The sequence below is a fragment of the Hemitrygon akajei genome, chromosome 10 (assembly GCF_048418815.1).
Source record: "Hemitrygon akajei chromosome 10, sHemAka1.3, whole genome shotgun sequence".
Lineage (NCBI taxonomy): Eukaryota > Metazoa > Chordata > Chondrichthyes > Myliobatiformes > Dasyatidae > Hemitrygon > Hemitrygon akajei.
In genome coordinates, this window is record NC_133133.1 from 30,546,025 (window position 1) to 30,565,925 (window position 19,901).

A 19,901-nucleotide genomic window follows, 5' to 3' on the forward strand; every position below is an offset into this window, starting at 1 on the left:
AAATGTCTGAGTTCTTGGAGAAAAAGAACAATCACTTTCAATTCAATTGATGGATTGATAGTTGCTATTTTAAAAAGATGGAATAAAGTGCGAAAATGGAACATAAGAAGATACATAGAGGCAGCTGCCTCGTACCCCTTCTCACATTGGACGAAATCCCCTCACTAATCCCTTATCCTTAATTCAATTAAAAGCAAAAAAAATCTATCAGTCTTCATCCTTATACTGAGCAAATAATCCCCAGAAACGTTCTGAACTAAGTTTTTATAAAATGAATACTTATTGGAGATTCCCCTCCTCCTCTTATGTCTGCTCTACACGACCAATTCCTTATCTACAGTCAGGGATAGGTAACGTCACCTCTAGTTTTCTTATTGTCTCCTCATTTGACAAACCTGGCACCCCCAATACCTGTTGGCCCCTTATCTATCTCATGAATCTGCTCAATCTTCACTGCACTCCTCCAATTACAAATAATTCACTGAATTCACTCTAATAGCAAAACCATGTTTGCCTACAATGTTCCTGATGAACTGTTGGCAGGGAGTTACATAATTACAGCAAGAAATCTCCATTTTTATATTCAAATTCTCTTGTAATAAAGGCCAACATACTATTTATCTTCCTAATTCCTTGATAAACTTGCTAGTTAACTTACAGTGATTTGCACGAAAAGACATTTAGTTTCCTCTGAATATTAATTTCTTTAATTTTCTCACTATTTAAAAATATTCCACTATTCTATTTGTTTATTTAATTGGATCACCTCACATTTTCCCACTTTAGATTCGATTTGTCAATTCCTTGTCCATTCATCTAGCCTATATGTACTCCCTTGAAGCCCCACTACATTCTCCCTACAACCTACTCTATCACTTAGATCAAGAGATTCTGCAGACACTGAAAATCCAGAGCAACACACACAAAATGCTGGAGGAACTCGGCAGGTCAGGCAGCATCCACGGAAATGAATAAACAGTTGATGTTTCGGGCCAAGACACTTCATCAGGACTCTAGCTTTATATCATGAAAAAAAACTTGAATATGTTTCAGTCGATTCCCTCATCCAAATTATTGACCTAGATTGTCAATAGCATGGATCCCAGGGCTTATCCTTGCATTACAGAATCCCAATGTGAAATTTAACTGTACATTAAAACTGCTTCTCTGCCATTACCCTATTCTCAATTTATACCAATATATTACTTTCAATGCCATGCACTTCAGTTCTTGGGTGATACCATTTGAAAGACATTCTGAAGCCCCAAATAACCACATCAACTTATTTGCAATTATTTATTATGCTGTTTACAACTTCAAAAACCTATATTTAATAATTTAATGGTCTGCAGACCATTGCAGACTTCAAAGCTAAACGCAGTGGAGCTGCCAACATTGCTGCCTCCCTCCCAGATGAGATACATCTTTTTAACGCTCAGTTCAATGTTGCCAACTCCCTGAGGAGAGCCGCCAATGTGACCTGCATCTTGGTCATCTCTGAGGCTGAAGTATGCTGGTGTTTCCAATGAGTGGACAGCTGCAAGGTTGCGAGACCAGATGGCATCCCAGGGCGAGTACTCAGGATGTGTGCGGCAGAACTGGCAGGTGTGTTTGCAGACATTTTTCATCTCTCCCTCTCCCAGTGTAGAGTGCCCCCCTGCTTCAAAACATCCACCATTGTTCCTGGACCTGAAAAGACCAAGGTAACATGTCTGAATGACTGGTGTCCTGTCGCACTCACCTGAGTAATAAGGAAATGCTTTGAGAGGCTGGTCCCCTACAATTAGCCTACCAACTCAACCGACTGACAGATGACTCAATAGCCACAGCTCTACACACCGTCCTTACACATCTGGAGTAGAGGGATGCTTATGTAAGAATGCTGTTCTTGGACAACAGTTCAGCATTCAATGCCATAATTCCCTCCAGGCTTGTCAAGAAGCTCAGAGACCTCAGCCTTCACCCTGCCTTGTGTAGCTGGATCCTGGACTTCCTGTCAGATTGCCAGCAGGTAAGAGTGGGCTCCCTCACCTCTGCCCCTCTGAACCTCCACACAGCCGCAAGGCTGTGTCCTAAGCCTCTTCCTTTACTCTCTGTATACCCATCACTGTGTCACCACCTACCGCTCCAATCTGCTTATTAAATTTTCAGATGATACTACATTGATTGGCCTAATCTCAAATAATAATGAGGCAGCCTACAGAGAAGAAGTTGTCACCCTGACACAGTGGTGTCAAGAAACAACCTCTTCCTCAATGTCACAAAAACAAAGGAGCTGGTTGTGGCCTACAGGAGGAATGGAGACAGGCTCACCCCTGTTGACATGAATGGATCTGGGGTTGAGAGGATGAACAGCTTTAAGTCTCTCGGTATACACATCACTGAGGACCTCACGTGGTCTGTACACACCATCTGTGTGGTGATAAAAGCACAACGGTGTCTCTTTCACCTCAGACGCTTGAAGAAGTTTGGCATGAGTCCGCCAATCCTAAGGACTTTCTACAGGGGCACAACTGAGAGCATCCTGACTGGCTGCATCACTGCCTGGTATGGGAACTGTACTTCCCTCAATCGCAGGACTCTGCAGAGTGTAGTGCGGACAGCCCAGTGCGCCTGTAGATGTGAACTTCCCACAATTCAGGACATTTACAGAAAGAGGTGTGTAAAAAGGGTCCGAAGGACCCAAGTTACCCCAACCACAAACTGTTCCAGCTGCCACCATCCGGGAAACGGTACCGCAGCATAAAAGCCAGGACCAACTGGCATTAGATTTGTCAAGCATGATTTCCTTTGTTGGCTCTGTCCTAAACTATTTTCATTATGCGTGCATTGTTATCATTTTCTTAGTGATAGACTCTACTGATGAAAGGCTAGCTGGTCTACAGTCCCTGTTTTCCCTCTGCTTCAAGCAGAGGGTTTACATTTGCTACCTTGCAGTGTGGGAGAACTGTACGGGAAGATGACAACCAAGCCTTTCAGCTGGAACTGTTACTTGTATTATTCAGTCTGGTGTCGACCTCATCACGCACGCTCTCTTTTGCTATCTCTGTTCCTTCCCTGCTGATTAAAACTTGTTTCATTTCAAACTTTTTCCGCTCTAATTCAGGGCCCTTGAACCTAAGTAATTTCTTTCTATGGATGCTGCCTGCTGAATGCCTCCGATATTTTTTGCTTATGTTTCACAAATGTTCTTGCCAATGCTGCTGCCACACCTGCAGATACACAGTAGTATTCAAGCATCCATCCATTTTCACCACTTCAAAATTTGTTGCCTTTTTTTAGAATTATGTAATCAATAGCCTTTGTATTCTGATGGAATTATTCCTCAGTCTGAGGATAAGTGTAGTCCTAATATGTTCTCTTTCAAACACTGACATCAATTTATTCTGTTCATGCTATAAATGAGGAAAATGTCAGGACAATTGTTTTTGCAGATTACCAAACCTATGTTGCTGGCTCAGCCCACTGGCAAGTTAAAAATATTTTCAATATATTCTCTCAGATAAGACAAACTAATATTGAACATCAAATTTATATTACTCTCAGTAATACCTAATGAAAATTGTAGGCATTGACTATTTTCAAGTGATGCATCTTCAAGTAACACACTACCAGATCTTAGGTGTTGTGATATGATCCTTGCACTGAGTTCAAATATTGCAAGCTTTTTCTGAATGATTCTGTCTGAAGAACATTTTCTTTAAAAAAAAGTGCAGGTAGTGAAACTTAATGCTTCAGCCTCTATCACTAGACAACACTGCCACCCACTTCATTTGTTCATGAGTGTTATCAAGAGCAGGAAACAGCCTAGGATGATTACCGGTTGTCCAGGACGTTGTATGGGTATGAATTGATTGTGCATGTAAAAATAACCCATCAGATTTCTCACCGTACAACAGATGCAGCATAACTGGAATGATAGAATGTAGCTGCAGGGCGGGATTTGAAGGAAACTAAAATGTTCCACTGAACAGTACAGGGACGCTGCGTTGGAAACTGAATGTGTGACAGCACTTGCAGGCTGCCCTCTGCTCGTCCTCAGTTTATGTTGGCTGTTTACACAAAGCACACAGTTCACTGTATGCTTCGATGGACATCTGATAAACAAACAAACCTGAATCAAAATCTAAATCAAAACACATCAGTCCAAACAAAATTTGTTTTTGTTGAAGCTAAAAAAAAAAGTCTGTCTTATTTTATAATTCATGCTGTTTAATCCATGGTCTCTTTTGGAAAATGTCATGAGAGGTTTGATGTGAAACTCTCCCAATGTAGAATTTCTGAACATGTTTTGAATGCTTAGTACGTTCTATAATACAGCAGAGAGAGTGAAGATCATTTATTTTTACTGTCGGCTTTCTACTGCATGTGGATGTTGTATCCTCCCCTGGATTTCTCAGAGGGACGAAGAACAAACCATAAATCATTGACCAGACATTTTGCAATTAATAGGGTAGAGCCATGTGTCAATAGCAGGTATGTTTAGAATATTTCATAAAGCAAAGTTCAGCTTGTTTTAATTTTGAATCAATAACGTTTGCTTATTCTGCTGTGTGCAGTAAAAATAAGAAGTTTTGAAACAAAAGATTTTTTAGAAAGAGTATCCTGGTGGAGGGGGTTAGCCTGAAATGCTGACCATCCCTTTGCCTCCACAGATGCTGCTTGAAAGGCTGAGTTCTTCCTGCAGTGTTTTGTTTTTGCATATTACGGCATCCACAATCTCTGTCTTCATCATAGAAGAAATGAAACCTTGTTTTGTACTGTTGAGCCGATTGGAAATGGGTCATGGATTTTAAAATCAGCCAGGATCCCTGCTGCAGATTAAAACCTCATGAACCTAGGTTGAAAGAGCATGTGTCTTATCTTGATTGAACCAATAATGGGTTTGGCCATAATATTACTGTGGTAAACATTTTCTTCTCTGTTGAATACTGAGCTAGTCCCATTTATCTGCATTCGACCCATAGCCCTCTCTTTTCTATACATGTACTGTCAAATATCTTTTAAATGTGGTAATTGGACATGCCTCTCGTTAATTAATGCATCTGAGTATTCAAGTTTTTGATCAACTCCACAGTTATACTGACAATCAATTTATTGCCGATGAAACTAAGTAGACAGGTACTTCACTTAGATCTCAGGATGCATTCCACGGAGCAAGAGCATTAACAGAATCAGTGCTAAACAGGGTAATTATGGCATTATAGAAAGGCTGCATGATAGTGCAGCAGGTTGTAATACTGCTTCATAACTTTAATGATCCTGACCTCTGGTGCTACAGGTGTGGAATTTGCATACCTTTCTTGTGACTGCGTGGGATGTGCCCGGTTACCCCATTTTTCTTCCACATCCCAAAAACAGACTTAATTGGCTGTTGTAAATTCCCCCCCTGTGAGTGTGAGGTGAATTAGTTAGACTTAATGAGCATATGAGAGAAAATAGGCTCCAGTTCATAAGTGTGGGGATGATGCTTTTGGGAATGCTCAGTAAGATGGTGTAAAGTTGATGGGCAAAAGAACTTCTTTCTCACTTATGAGAAATACAACGTGAAGGAAGCGTTGCGGTTCTTGGAATCTGGTACAATTTTCCACCCTCTCTGCTTTTCACACTGGGAGCCTGGTGCCAGGAAAATTCGTACCCTCCTTTGTGCTTCTGCTGTGATGAATTACCCCATGGCTCAGTGAGAGGGGAAGCTGCCCGTGAGTGTTAGTGTGGGTGAATTCCTAGACAACTCAGCTACCTCTCGAATGAAGGCATTTCTCTCAGCAGCAACAGAGTCTTAGAACACTACAGCACTTTAACAGGCCTCTTGGCCCATCTAGTCTGTGCCAAACTCTTGTTCTGCCAAGTCCTGCATCACTGTCAGGTATGGGGGGGGGGGGGGGTGCTACTACTGCTCAGGACCGAAAAAAGCTGGAGAGGGTTGTAAATTTAGTCAGCTCCATCTTGGATACTGGCCTACAAAGTACCCAGGACATTTTCAAGGAGCAGTGTCTCAGAAAGGCAGTGTCCATTATTAAGGACCTCAAGCACCCAGGGCATGCCTTTTTCTCACTGTTACCATCAGGTAGGAGGTACAGAAGCCTGAAGGCACACACTCAGTGATTCAGGAACAGCTTCTTCCTCTCTGCCATCCAATTCCTAAATGGACATTGAACCCTTGGACACTACCTCAATTTTCTTTAATATACAGTATTTCTGTGTTTTTGTACGTTTTTAATCTATTCAATATACATATACTGTATAAAGTATACAGAATAAGATTTATTTATTATTATTATTTTATTTTGTTCTCTGCTAGATTATGTATTGCATTGAACTGCTGCTACTAAGTTAACAAATTTCACGTCACATGCCGGTGATAATAAACCTGATTCTGATTGCCATCGACCTGCACACCCAGGCTATCGCGCTCCATACACCTCCCACTCACGTACCTATCCAAATTGCTCTTACATGCTGAAACCGTACCCATATCCACCACATCCGCTGGCAGCTCGATCCACACTCTCCCCACCCTCCGACTGAAGAAGTTCCCCCTCATGTTCCCCGTTTGAAAGCCGTGAAGGGACTGCTCAGATCAAGTAGCTTTGATTAGCTTCTGTTGTGGGCTCCCACGCTTATTCATTTTGCTCTGTTTTCTATCCTTAAGCCACTGATGCTGAGAAATGTGATCCATTTATGTACGGTTTTGTGGTAAATTTCCATTAGATCAAAGGAATTGTTTGTGTATTGTTTAAGTGACCATCAGGTAACTGGCCTGGTTACATTCAGAAGCGATTCATCTTATTGCATCTAACATATTGCCTGGCATCATTCACGCATCTGGTGTGCAGTACTCATTTACATATTTACCACCAGTAATTGGATATTAACGGTGACCTGCATTAACTTACAAACAGAAAGTAACAAATCCTGCAGTGGATTTAAGAGATTCTCACTGTTCCTTCTCTGTATCAGTCACCCTCAGTTTTTAAGCATTCAGCATATTTCTAACAGAGTGTGCCAGGCTTTATAGCAGCCCTGCTGCACAAGACACTACATAATTACACGCTGTTATCTCTTAAAACGTGATCACTCCATGACTTACAGTGACTGGGACCATTTGTGAAACATGATTTAATCTGTGTAAGCAGCTGCATTTGGAGTGGGTAGGGGGGAAACCAGGGTGGCCAAGTGCACTGAAGAAACATATTTGCCCCTGTCCCAGGAGCTAAAAACAGATCTTCCTGGTAGCCAAACATTTAAATTCCGATTCCCTTTCCCTTGTTGACACGTCTGTCCATGGCCTCCTCTTGTGCCAAGCCAAAACCATCCTCAGGGTGGAAGAGCAACACCTCATATTCCGTCTGGGCAGCCTCCAATCTGGTGGCATGAATATCGATTTCTCCTTCCAGTTAAAAAAATTCCCTCCCCTTCCCCTCTTCTTCTATTCTCCACTCTGGCCTCTTACCTCTTCTAGTCTGCCTATCACCTCTCCCTGGATCCCCTCTTCCTTCCCTATCTCCTATGGTCCACTCCCCTCCTTTCAGATTCCTCCTCTTCAGCCCTTTACCTTTCTATCCACCTGGCTTTGCCTATTGCCCTCTAGCTATCCTCCTTCCCCAGCCCCCACCTCTTTATTTCTGGCATCTTCCCCCTTCCTTTCCAGTCCTGAAGAAGACTCTCAGCCCAAAATGTCGCCTGGTTATTCATATCCATAGATGCTGCCTGGCTGGCTGAGTTCCTCCAGCATTTTGTGTGCAATACTCAGAATAAGCCTGTGTAATATTGCCTGGGAACAATGTACCTTCTATATTTAAAGAGCAAACACGAGGAAATCTGCAGATGCTGGAAATTCAAACAACAACACACACAAAATGCTGGTGGAACACAGCAGGCCAGGCAGCATCTTTAGGGAGAAGTGCTGTCGACGTTTCGGGCCGAGACCCTTCAACGTCGACAGCGCTTCTCCCTATAGATGCTGCCTAGCCTGCTGTGTTCCACCAGCATTTTGTGTGTATTGTTACCTTCTATATTCATGTATTTCAGAATGTGTATATCAGAAATTCCATGTCATTTGATTCCAGCACAGGAAGTTTAGCTGTGATTCCTGATTTCATACATGAATTTTCTATTGCAAGAGCTTCTGGTTCACAAAATCCATTCACCTCATTGGTTCACCATTCTACATTCAGCTTTGAAAATGTATTCACTGTGAAACCTGCCATGCAGTGAGCTATTGACTAATTGTTAACACGGACTGCAAATGTGCAAACCAAGGATGTACTGTAAACAATGGTATTTTCCGACCGACTTGCAGTTCAGATATGTAGTTACTTAAATAAGTTAAATTGTTTTAATTAAATTCCTGCCAGTGTTGCAGGGAGAGCTGGGTGTGGAATTCTACACACACCTCTGTCACTTCATACCAATATGACCATTTATTTATGGCATTGTTTTTAGTTGGAATATGACTGAATGTGCTATTGGTTTTTGTAGCCAGCCACTGCACCAACGAGGCTAAACTTATAAAAATGAAGCCTGGATGACTAGATTTAAGAACAGTCCTCTGCTAGAAGGCTTTGGAACCAACCACTTCTTTTATATCTCTTCCCCGGCGGAACTGCCACACTCTTGACTCCTAATTCTACCTCTCTTGGTTATTCTGCTATTGTCAATTTTTTTTTACACTACCATCTTTGCACATTGTGGCGTTCTGCTCTCGTTGCTGTATTTATCATTACTGTGTCTAATACTGTGTTGGCGCGTGGCCTAGTGGGCAAGGCATCAGACTAGTAACCTGAAGGTCACTGGTTCGAGCCTCAGCTGAGGCAGCGTGTTTGTGTCCTTGAGCAAGGCACTTAACAACACATTGCTCTGCGACAACACTGGTGCCAAGCTGCATGGGTCCTAGTGCCCTTCCCTTGGACAACATCAGTGGCAGGAGAGCAGGAGGCCTGCAGCTTGGGCAACTGCCGGTCTCCCATACAACCCTGCCCAGGCCTGCGCCCTGGAAACTCCAGGCGCAGATCCATGGTCTCTCGAGACCGACAGATGCCACCACTGTCTAATAAATAAAATGTGAGCTTCATGTGAACAAGGGATTCCGTTGCCCTGATGTACATGACAATAAACTAATCTGAATTGGAAATACGAATGATAGACTACTAGAACATCTATCTGAATGTGCATTTTTTTCAAATAATTGAAATTATCCCAGCAAGAAGCAAAAATTATCCATCTTATTCAGAAGGCTCGGATTAGTATGGGCGAGGCACGATACCATAATGCTATTACAGCACCATTTGTAAGATTAGGGTTCAATTCCTGCTGCTGTCTGTACATTCTCCCCGTGACCATACAGGTTTCCTCCCTGTGCTCCGGTTTACTCCCACATTCCAAAGATATACGGGTTATGCTAAGCGAGTTGTGGGCATAGTATGTTGGTGTTGGAATCGTGGTTACATTTGTGGGTTTGCCAGCACAATCTTCGCTGATTTGATTTGATGCAAATGATGCATTTCACTGTGTGTTTTGATGTACTATATATGCAACGAATAAAGCTGAAGCTAATCTTTAGTCCGTAAAGGTGATGCTGCAATGTTTAAGTGAAAAAAGAAGAGTGCATAGCAAAACAGGACTTGCCATGGTCTGGTTTACAGTAATCCTGCTCTCATGTCTATATCTCGAGGAAGCAGGGGGCTTTCAGAAGGACTTGGACTGATTAGTAGAATTGGCAAAGAAGTGGGACATTGAATACAGTACAGGAAAGGTATAAAGCCATATACATTTTTCTAAGTGGGGACCAAATTCAGAAAACAAAAGTGCAAAGGGACTTGGGAGTCCTAGTGCAGAATTCCCGAAACGTTAACTTGCAGTTTGATTTGGTAGTATAGAAGGCAAATGCAATGTTAGTATTCATTCCAAGAGTACTAGAATATAGAAGCAAAGATGTAATGTTGAAGCTTTATAAGTCATTGGTCAGGCCACATTTGGAGTATTGTGAGCTGTTTTGGGGCTCACATCTAAGAAAGAATGTGCGGACATTGGAGAGGGTCCAGAGGAGGTTTACGAGAATGATCCCAGGAATGAAAGGGTTAACATACAGTACAGTGCAAAAGTCTTAGGCACATATATATAGCTAGGGCGTCTAAGACTTTTGCACAGTACTGAAGTAATTTTTATGTATTGCACTGTATTGCTACAGCAACAAAAAAATTATGACATATGTGAGTGATGATAAACCTGATTCTGATATGGGTCTCTATTGCAGACTCAGAGTGGGAAAGGGTCAGAGAGAGGGGAATCATGGTTGGGAAAAGGTGAAAGGAGGAGGGAGGGAGCAGGAGGCACCAGAGAAACATTCTGTAATGATCAATATACCAATTGTTTTGTCTTGCCTGATGACTCAGAGCTGGGTGTGTCTGCACCTGTGCCATCCCCTGCCCGGGCACTCCTTCTCTGCCATCTGTTCCAGACCCCTGCTGTGGCATTCTACCCTTGCAATTTCCAACATCTTTTGCTCCTGCCAGATTCACAAACTTGCTTTCTGCTCCACGTTGACAAATACCATACTATTCAAAAGTCTTTAGGAACCCTAACAATAATACAGTGCCTAGAAAAAGTATTCACCCCCATTTGGAAGTTTTCACATTTTATTGTTTTACAACATTGAATCACAGTGGATTTAATTTGGCTTTTTTGACACTAATCAACAGAAAAAGACTCTTTCGTGTCAAAGTGAAACCAGATCTCTACAAAGTGATCAAAATTGGTTAAATTAAAACATAAAATAATTGATTGCATAGGTATTCACCCCCTTTAATATGACATATCAAATCATCACTGGTACAGCAAGTTGGTTTTAGAAAACACATAATTTGTTAAATGGAGATCTGTTTTTGGAGATCTGTGTGCAGTCAAGGTGTTTTAATTAATGGTAGTAAAAATATACCTGTATCTAGAAAGTCCAACTGCTGGTGAGTCAGGATCCTGGCAAAAACTACACCATGAAGATAAAAGAACATTTCAAGCAACTCCGCGAAAAGGTTATTGAAAAGCGCATGTCAGGAGATGGATACAAGAAAACATCCATGTCACTGACTATCCCTTGGAGTACAGTTAAGTCAATCATCAAGAAATGGAAAGAATATGGCACAGCTGTAAATCTGCCTAGAGCAGGCTGTCCTCAAAAACTGAGTGACCGTGCAAGAAGGGGACTAGTGAGGGAGGCCACCAAGAGACCTACGATAACACTGGAGGAGTTACAAGCTTCAGTGGCTGAGATGGGAGAGACTGCGCATATGGTAGAGTGGCAAAGAGAAAGAAATATTTTTAAAAAAACACATGAAATCTCAGCTAGTTAGCCAGAAGGCATGTGGCAGACACTGAAGTCAGCTGGAAGAAGGTTCTATGGTCTGATGAAACTGAAACTGAGTTTTTTGTCATCAGACTAATTGCTACGTTTGGCATAAGCCAAACACCGCACATCATCCAAAACACACCATCCCTACTGTGAAGCCTGGTGGTGACTGCATCATGCTGTGGGGATGCTTCACTGCAGCAGGCCCTGGAAGGCTTGTGAAGGTAGAGGGTAAAATGAACGCAGCAAAATACACAGAAATCCTTCAGGAAAACCTGACGCAGTCTGCAAAGGAACTGAGACTTGGGCGAAGACTTGTTTTCCAGCAAGACAATGACCCCAAGCATAAAGCCAAATCTACACAGGAATGGCTTAAAAACAACAAAATTAATGTCCTGGAGCGGCCAAGTCAGAAACCAGACCTTAATCCAATTGAGAATTTGTGGCTGGACTTGAAAAGGGCTGTTCACTCACAATCCCATGCAGTATAACAGAGCTTGAGCAGTTTTGTAAAGAAGAATGGGGAAAAATTGGAGTGCCCAGATGTGCAAAGCTGATAGAGACTGTCCACACAGACTCAAGCTCTTGTCTGTCCACACAGACTTTGTCATTGCTGACAAAGGTGGATCTACTAAATACTGACTTGAAAGGGGTGAATATTTATGCAATCAATTATTTTGTATTTTACATTTGTAATTAATTTAAATCACTTTGTAGAGATCTGTTTTCACTTTGACACAAATTAGTCTTTCTCTGTTGATCAATGTCAAAAAAGCCAAATTATATCCACTGTTATTCAGTGTTGTAAAACAATAAAACATGAAAACTTCCAGGGAGGGTGTGGATATGTTTTATATAATTTCCCATTCTATATATATTTAAGTATACCTAAGACTTCTGCACAGTTTAGTTCTGTATGAGGAGCATTTAAGAGCTCATGTCCTGTACTTGCTGGAGTTTAGAAGAATGGGGGTGGGAAATCTCATTGAAACCTGTCAAACATTGAAAGGCCTAGACAAGGTGGAGGCGGAGAGAATGTTTCCAATAGTGGGAGACTCTAGGACCTGAAGGCACAGCCTCTGAGTAAAGAATGTGCCTTTAGAACGGCGATGCGGAGGGATTTCTTTAGTTGGAGGGGTGTGAAGCTGTGGAATTCATTGCCACAGATGGCAGTGGAGGCCAAGTCATTGGGTATGCTTAAAGTGGAGGTTGATAGTTCTTGACAGTGAGGTTGATAGTGAGGACTTGTTATGTTCCCAGTAACCGGGTGACTTACCGGCAAAGATAGAGAGGTCCGCTGAAGTCTGATGGTACTATTTTCAAACGTTTTTATTTATAAAGGGGCACAAATGCATGGTTAATACAAAACATTCAGATCATATACATCGTCAAAACTCAATCTAAAGCACAGGTATAGTAATAATCAATCAGAAATAAGCTCTATCATTGTCTAGGGGATAATACTGAGTCCAATGGAATATAAGAGTCACTCAAAGTCTGCAGGCTTTCCCGTTTTGGGAACCGCTGGCATTTCACGTGTTGGAGAGAGAGAGTGGTGAGAGAAAAGGGAACACTTGCCCGTCGTCTTTGCGAAGCAAATCCCTGTTGCTAGTTAAAACGGTTTTCCTTTGGTTTCAGCCACAGACTCCCGATCTGGAATCTAACGCACATGGCTTCCTTCAAAATGGCTTCCCACTCTGACGGGAAGCGCTAACGTGTCTTCTTCGTGTGTCTCCTTGGTGCGTCTGAGGCCCCGCCTCGGCAGCCCACCTTTTATCTGGACTGGCAGGGTTGTAGATGTCAATCAGGGTGGGGGTGAGGCAATCTTTCCCCCATCACCCAGCCCACGTTGCCCTGAGGGTTTGCACGTAGTCCAGTCCCTTATTCCACAAAGGTGTCTCCCAAGACAATGGCCATGTCCAGGGCTTTTGTCTTGCTGAGAGGCCAGACCACATTCCAAACCGTAAGGCTTCTCTCTCTCTCTTGCGATTCTCACAAAGGAGGGGGCTGGGGTCATAACAAGGCCAAGTCATTGGGTGTACTTAAAGTGGAGGTTGATAGTTCTTGATAGTGAGGTTGATAGTGAGGGTATCAGAGGTTACGGGGAGAAGGAAGGAGAATGGGAATGAGAAGGAAAATAAATCAACCATAATTGAATGGCAGGGCACACTTGATAAGTTGAATAATAGCCTAACTCTGCTCTTGTGTTATGATCTAAAGAGCTAGAGATGATGTGAGAAAATGTTTCTTACGTGAACCATTAGAATTTTGAAGTTACTGATTAAGATTAAATAGTAATATTCTAAGGGGTAAATAGAAGAAAGGGAACGTATTGAAGACATATTAGAAAAGAACAAAGGAATGGAACTAACTGGATAGGCCCTTGAAAGAGCTGGTGCAGATGCAATAGGACACATAGTTTTGTTCAATGCTGCACAGTTCTGTGATTCTATGATGCTACAAAGCTGTAGGTCCCATATTTTAGGTTTGGAAAGGTGTAGTTAAGCTGGGCTATAGATAGTTTTTATTCCAACTTAGACATCTAAGATGCAGGCCTGCCCTGAACCCTTTAAGAATCAAATGATTGCAATTTGACAAAATGCCTGTTTGCCAATGCCATTAGGCTTTACAATTCTACCGCCAGGAATTAAGAACTTTTTAAAAGCTATTATTAATGCTTTTTGAGATAGTGATTTAGATGCATATCATATTTTTTTTACTGAGTTAAGTATTGTATGTAATTAGTTTTGCTACAACAAGTGTATGGGACATTGGAAAAAAAGTTGAATTTCCCCATGGGGATGAATAAAGTATCTATCTATCTATCTGTTTCCACCCTGTTTTTGTTACTTACATGGCAAGACCTGATCATGTCAACCTGGCTGAAACATTAAATGAGCACTTCAGTAGAAAGAAAGTTGAAGTCAGGAATTTCTCATTCTTTTAGAGGAGAGTAGGGAATTGACTCAATGCTCTAGTTTCCATAATCACAGTTAAATCCATAAATTACACACACACACACACACACACACACACACACACACACACACACACACACACACACACACACACACACACACACACACACACACACACACACACACACACACACACACAGTAAATTAGAAACACAACACTGGATTGCTGATTACAGTAGAGTTGGCTGTGTTAAGGAAGATCATAAAATCCAAAATAAAATGAGATATATCAGCTTTTACTTGCCGATTATTTTTATTTCATTTATACAACATTTGCACTCTTTTGCTTTCCAATTACCATTAAATTCACTGCTACTCTTCTTGCAAGAAAGTTTTAATTCAGATTTGTAGCATCTACAGACTTTGCTTTGATTTGCAGAAGAATTTTTAACTACTGGCAAAAAAAAAATCCAATTCTTATAAAATGTAATAGCACATCCTGCTGAAGCTAATTTTAGGAAATCATTTACGGTGCTGTGACATCACTGAACTTGTTTATTCCTGATTCTACCTTTCAATTCTCAGTCCTCTCTTTGTAGGTCAGGCAGCCCTTCAATGTCTTGTGAAGTGCCTATCCTTGTGTGAGGTAAATCAAAGCACAATGACACATTGACAGTTTGGACAATGTCATAACTTAGATTATCCAATGTAATTCAGCTGGGACATACTAAAGAATTGTGGTGAACTACATATACCTGTCTGGACGCGCCCCCTGATGACTGCTCCTGTGGCTCCTCCCACAGACCCCTGTATAAAGGCGACTGTGTTCTGCTGCTCTCCCTCATTTTCCCCAGGATGTAGTGCTGTTTATTCTTCCAGTCAATAAAAGCCAATAACTCGCTTCCTAAGTCTCAGCGTGAGTTATTGATGGTGCATCAACATGGAAGTTGGAGAGTGATTGAAACCAAAACGGAAGCTGCGACTGGATTTTTCAAGAATACCTGGGAGATAAACAGAAGGTCATAGATCTGGAGTTATCAAGGTTTCTTGAAAGCCGGGTTATCAATGGAAATGGCAAAAGGGGAATTTGTTAAAAATGTCTGTTAAAGTGTTCTTTGGGGTTAGCACACGTAGCACTAACTTTAGCAACTGACTTCAGCCACCAGTCTTCAGATTCGAATGTGAACTGAGGATGAAGTCTAAAATGCAGCTCTGAGTAATCGGTTCCTAAGACCAGGGAGCACACTTAATGGGAAGACCAGACAATGCTGATTAAATTCATTATCTAGTGTCATTTGCATGTCTGCTGTGTGGGTGTGAAGGGGGGGGGGATGTGAGGGTGGTGTGTAGTTCAAAGGAAGCATTGTAAATATAGAATTGTCCTTTAATCTTTAGGCTGAATTGTTCTTTGATCTTTAGAAACATAGAAAACCTACAGCACAATACACGTCCTTCAGGCCACAATGCTGTGCTGAACATGTACTTACTTTAGAAATTACCTAGGGTTACCCATAGCCCTCTATTTTTCTAAGCTCCATGTACCTATTCAGGAGTCTCTTAAAAGACCCTATCGTATCCGCCTCCACCACCGTCACCAGCAGCCCATTCCCCGAACTCACCATTCTGTGTCTTTTAAAATTTTTTTTTACCCCTGACATCTGCTCTGTACCTACTTCCAAGCACCTTAAAACTGTGCCCTCTTATGTTAGTCATTTCAGCCCTGGGAAAAAGCCTCTGACTTTCCACACAATCAATGCCTCAAACATTAGCATATATAATGTTGTGTAGTGTTGGGTCAGGCAGGCCTTTTGCCTCTGAAAGGGGTCTCAATATGATGCCTGCTCTATTTTGTTTTGTCAAATAAAGAGATGGCTTCATATCTACCAGTACTTCTCTCCGGTGACTTTGTTCATGTGACAACAATGGCTGGCCAGAGTCTTTCTCTTACAGATGTAGGCAGTGCAGGACTCTCTAGATTATGTTAGTGTTGCATTAAGATTTCATTGGGCTACCCTTCTGAATATGGATTCTTGTAATGGGAGTCTTGACTCCTTCTGACACAAATGTTATCGTGTATGAAGTATAATGGAAAGGAGCTATGTAATAAGCTCATACACCATGCTCACTGGATGTGGTCAAGGTTGGACAGCTGGCATTATTAATATTTTGGTTTTACTATCTAGCCTCACGCACAAAGAATAGCCACTTGTGATTGGAGCTACAGTAGACAGCGTTTAACGCCCTTGCACTATGTCTCCTTTGAGCCCTTATACAGGGCAGGGGATGATGAATTTAAAATAGAAAGAAACTGAGATGGAATGGACAAAAATCAGTGGATACTCAGATCCAATATGTGGTATATTTTATAGATGTTAAAACAAAGTTCTCAATGCTTGGTATCTTTATTAATTAAAAAAACAACTCTCTAAAATAATTATTGGGCTAAATTTGTGTTAGTTTGCTAAAATTATAGATTCAATATATTATGGTGAGCAATTATTTCCCTTGAATCAAAATCTTGGCATTTTTCCTCTCTATCACCGACATTGGTTAAAACTCCCCATTTAAACACCCTATTGCCTTACACTTTAACTCAAGAGTGATAAACCAGTGAAATCTATAGCAGCTTTTCCTGTACCTAAAGCAACAGAATTATCTGCAAAGACACTTCCATTTGAAAGCAACACCGTTTAAAACCTGAAATAAAATCCATTTTTAGGAAGAAAACAGCCGCTTGCTTTCCTCTGTCAGTAAGAGTCTTGATGAGAGACTTAACTGATTTATTCTGGAACTGTGTGCTTGCAAATGAGACATTCTTGACTACCTTTTTAAATGATCCCATTAAATGAAGACAAGTCTGAAGTAGTAACTGGCGGATAATATAACTTGCCTAAATAATTATATTAAACAAAAAAAACCTCACACCTTAGGCTTCAAATATTTGGATTTCTTCATACTTTGGTGATCTGACAAATTTTTTAGAATTCTAATTCATGTGAGCAGAAGAGAGATAATAGAATGTTGTGAAAAAGCAGGGGTGAAGTTATTGTAGTATGATTAGATAGTTACGGCAATTGGGTTAGGTTTTCCTCCACAACTTTGAGTGAGCTTTTCTCATTTCATGTATACACATTGGTTACGTACATAGTTTTGGGCTCCTCACCTAATAAAAGATGTGTTAGCATTGGAGAGGATTCAGAGGAGGTTTTACAAGGATGATTCCGGGAATGAAAGAGTCATCATACGAGTAATGTTAGATCGCTCTGGGTCTGCACTCACTGGAATTTAGAAGGGATCTCATTGAAATCTTTCAAATGTTGAAAGGCCAAGACAGAGTAGATGTGGAAAGGATGTTTCCCATGGCAGGGGTGTCTAGGACAAAAGGGCACAGTCTCAGAAAAGAGGGGTTTCCATTTAAATCAGAGATGCAGAGAAATTTCTTTAGCCGGAGGGTAGTGAATTTATTACCACAGGCAGCTGTGGAGGCCAGGTTGTTGGTTGTATTTAAGGCAGAGATTGATAGGTTCTTAATTGGACATGGCATCAACGGTTACGGGGAGAAGGTTGGGGAGTGGGGCTGAAGAGGAAAAAAAGATCAGCTATGATTGAATTCCTTCCAGTATATATTTACAAAACTGTGCCAAACACAAAATAAAATACTATTTAACCAAACTTATGATTTATCCTCTAACAAGGACACACCCAGATCCAAAAATTCAAACTTTAAACAGAAATGTGTCTCCCCTTCATAACCTGCATTTGTAATAGCTGTCTCTTGTGCTGAAGTCCCTAGAAAAGAGAATTTAAAATGACAGGATTTCTTTTTTCTGTGATGATGTCTTTAATTAAGGTTGAGAGACTGCAGTATCCTTAATGGAAGTGCAGGTTCCATTAGCATCTACACAAAGTGCTGTTGCAAGAAAGCAGCATCCATCATCAGGTCCCCCCATCTTCCGGGACGTGCTGTCTTCTCGCTGTGCCATCAGGTCTCACACCACCAGCTTCAGGAATATTTATTACTCCTCATCCATCTGGGTCTTGAACCTAAAGGCATAACTCACTCAACTTCATTTGCACCATCATTGAAATGTTCCTACGACCTATGTAATCACTCTCAAGGGCTCTTCATCTCATGCTCTCAGTATTTATATATTGCTTGTCGGTTTGTTTGTTTATTTATTTATTTGTTTATTTGCAGAGTTTGATGTCTTTTGCCCACTGGTTGAACGCCCAAGTTGGTGCAGTCTTTCATTGATTCTATTATGGTTATTATTCTATTATGGATTTATTGAGTATGCCCACAAGAAAATGAATCTCAGGATTGGATATGGTGATATGTACTTTGATAATAAATTTATTTTGAATTTTGAGGTGTCACAATACCTCAGGCTGACTCCTATGTACTATCATCTTGGGGATCAATTTACCAAAGATCCAAAGAAACATGACTTCTGATGACTGACCATGTCACCATTCTCTAACAGCAGTCTCTGTCACAGTTATCCATCTTCCCATTTGTTGGTACCATGTTATCCTTTACTAAATTCTGTAACCTCGTGCCTGAGAGGCCTTGCACAATGAGCCACGATGACAGTTTTCCCTTGTACCGAACACAAGGTTTCACACATTTCATCCACACTCCAACCAGAGCAAGCAGACTTCAGATTGGACTACCTTCTTCTGCCTGGTACCATGCCATAAAAAAATGTCATAAAGTCACCTTTCTAAATTATATTCCAAGTAGCAAAACACAATTTCAATTGTTACAATAAAAATGAATAGTTACAGTAGAGTTATACTCACAACAGGTTTTTCCAAAGTGGTTAAATTTCAGGTGGAAAAATGCTAAATTTCTTCCTATCAGTTTCCCTTTATCAAAATGAGCTCAAGCTACATGAACATGAAATACTCTACATAAATAAACTGGTCCATGAACACAGATGGGGTGGGTGGGGTGGGGAGGAGGAGGTTATTCAACAACTCTTTGTGTTCTTCTAAAGGTTTTACAGTGAATGCCTTTAACATTTCCAAGGAATCCAATCAGACACTTGGAGTCATAGTTCTTTCTGTATTATAAATCTTTGAATTTTTGAGTGATCAGAAAACAAAGGATTTAGAGATGAAAATAGATGGCTATCTTCAGGGCAGATAGACAGGTAGTTTGTGATGTTGTACAGTTCTTCCATCATTCGCATTGGATTCTGTATCCAGCTGATGAATGAATGTCTTTCTCATTGTGAAGAGGGCTGAGGTATGCAGGCTATGGATTGGATGTCCTTATGAGTAGCACATGACTTGCTTGTGCACACCTCTTACACCTGCTACTGGGCAGAGTGTTGTCAGAGGACTGGGAATGATGCTATTGAAAGAAGTAGAAAAAATACAACAAAATTTTATTGACAAAAGGCAAATTAATGTCAATGTTACAACAGGAAGAAATGCAGACAATGTTAACCCACTAATATCTGGCCATTAAATTACCAATCCTCCCAAACAATTCCACATTTACTCGGCGTGCACATGATTTGGTATTTTCTTTACATTAACAGGCAAAGAAATTGAACACTATGATGGCCACGCCCCTTCATGTTTTACACTGCAGCTCTCAGCTGCTTTATGCAGGAGATTTTCACCAGCTG